Source organism: Ictidomys tridecemlineatus, chromosome 10 (assembly GCF_052094955.1).
Source record: "Ictidomys tridecemlineatus isolate mIctTri1 chromosome 10, mIctTri1.hap1, whole genome shotgun sequence".
Lineage (NCBI taxonomy): Eukaryota > Metazoa > Chordata > Mammalia > Rodentia > Sciuridae > Ictidomys > Ictidomys tridecemlineatus.
The window spans coordinates 100,683,387-100,685,802 of NC_135486.1; the positions used below are offsets into that span (position 1 = coordinate 100,683,387).

General features: G+C 50.7%; 1 pseudogene; it reads right to left on the reverse strand.

Moving 5' to 3' along the window:
• Window positions 1–1,095: 1,095 nt before the first annotated feature.
• LOC144367620 (forkhead box protein I3 pseudogene) lies at window positions 1,096–1,994 on the reverse strand (annotated as a pseudogene).
• Window positions 1,995–2,416: the final 422 nt, after the last annotated feature.

A 2,416-nucleotide genomic window follows, 5' to 3' on the forward strand; every position in this document is an offset into this window, starting at 1 on the left:
AAAACTATGAAATTCCATTTTAAAACTATTTTTAATAAAATTCTAACAATACTTTGTTAAGAAATGAAATACCCAGGACAGGAACTAAGAGTCATCAACTGATTAAGCAGTCACCACAGACCTTGAACTTAGGCAGCAGGAGTGAGGCAGAGCTGGTGGGTGTCCCCCTTTCCTGCTCAGGGGAATATCACCAAGGATTGCTATTTCAACCAGAGTCTTTGGTAGAGCGAGATCCAGCTCCTGCTATGCCTACTTACTCATGTCTGCCAATGATGCAGTTTGTTTTAGCAGCTAGGATACAGGTTACCAGCACCAGCTCTGGACCAGGGCCCAGCTCCACCATTTCCTCTCTGGGACCTTGGGCAAGTCACTTCTCATCTCAGAATTCCACATCCATTGCATGGAAAGCAAGCGTGGGACAGGGCTCTCCCCCGCCACTCCTGCAAGGTGAGGATTCCGCTGGCTAAAGATTGGTACCTAGGCTGCCTGACTGCATGGTTTTATTGCAATTAGTACTTCGCAAGTACCAGAGTTGACCTGTGAGCTGGGTACACCTCAAGGATTTGTAGTGCTTCCCGTGGGCACACTGATACAAACCATAACTGGGGGCCAAAGACATAAAGTTGGAGGTCTCATAATAAAGAGCCAACTACCTGTCTTTTTTAGAACAATCAGAAAGCTTCTAGACAGGAGACAGCCAAACAGCTGCTCTGCAAGCCTTTGGCTGGTTGGTCCAACAACCTGCTCCAAGTGCCAGATGCTTGTTTCCCACCTAGCGACTTCGGGGCTTGTTCCAACTGCCTAAGTACCTCTGAGCCCACCATCTGGCATACAGCCACAAGCTGAACAGACCCAGTCCCTGCCCTCACAGGGCTCACAGGCTACCTGGGTCGGAATGCAGATGGATTTCTCCCCAGAGGTTCATCTCCAGGAAACCTGTAAAAGCTTGCTGGGTTCTAGGAGTTCCCTGTTCCACCTGGTTCCTCCACTGTAGTAACAGAGAAACACAGAATCTCAGCCCCACCCCAGACCCAGCACTGGGAATCCGCACTGCAGCGACCTCAAATGTGCTGTGAAAACCTGAGAAGCATGGCCCTACACCTCAGAGGCCTCCCAGGGATAGATGTTGACCATGCCGAAGTTGTACAGGGGTCTACTGAAGGGGCTGCTCTGGCGCCCATGTGTGCTGGTAGAGAAGGGGCTGTAGGAAGATCACTGACTGCTGCCATTGCTGGTGCTCAGCTACGGTATCTAAAGAGGCCTCAGAGGTGGAGGTGGCGGGGGAAGGCACTGCTTGAGGGCAGCTGAGCTCCTTGGACCCCCAGGTAGCAGTTGCTGGGCCTGCGCGTTTGGTGTTCCCGCTGCTGCAGATGCTAACGATGCCAAGGCTGCTGAAGAAGGTGCTGAGGCAGGAGCCAGAGGCCAGCACCCGGCCCCCTGAGGGGACACAGGATTCTTGGCGCCCTCAGTCTCCGGCGACTGGCCACAGCACTGAGGAGGTGTGTATCCCTCCGGTGTGCCACCCACTCAGGTCCGCAATCCTGAAGACAGGTGTTCTGACTTGGAAGTCCCTGCAGTTAACACAGAGCTGCCGCTGGACTCAGAACGCTTCTTTCGCTTCCGACGGAAGTTTCTATTGTCAAACATCATGTTGCAGTTTGGATCCAGAGTCCAGTAATTACCTTTCCCTGGGTCGTCCTCATGGCGGGGCACCTTCTTGAAGCATTCGTTGAGCTACAAGTTGTGGCGAATGGAGTTCTGCCAGCCAGCCTTGCTGCACTGGTACAAAGGGAAGCTAATGGCCAGGAATTAGTAGATGTGGCAAACGTGAGGTTGTCCTCCGACGCGCTGTGGATGGCTATGGCGATGAGCGCCAAGTATGAGTAGGGTGGCCGCACCATCTTCATTAGGTCCTTCCGGGTGGCGAAGGACAGCCAGCCCAGCTGTGAAAGAGGATTTTCTATGGAAGTAACTCTGGGCAGTTTATGCGTCATGAACAGACCATCTATGCTGGATCAAGGTTTCCTGCTAATCCAGTTCATCCTTCAACATGTGCAGAAGGTTGCGTTTGGAATTTGAATAAAACACACTTTCAGTTGGAGACTTGAACACAGAGCCCACTAATTAAACAGATCACAGGAAAAAGAAAATCTGTTGAATATTAGAGTAACTGGTTAAACTAGGTTTTGACTGTCAATATGAAAAACATAAAGAACATTCCAGGTTGCACTGTGAAATAATGTAAAATGACCTACTAGGCACCCAAGAACTTTGGCTTGTTTGGTGCTGGGAATGGAACCAGGGGCCTTGTGCATACTGGGAAAGCGCTCTGAACCCAGCGCCAGAAGACTACCCACTGTACTTTCTGGAAAGGCATTGAGGCCACAATCTGAATCTGACATAAGAAAATTAAAAT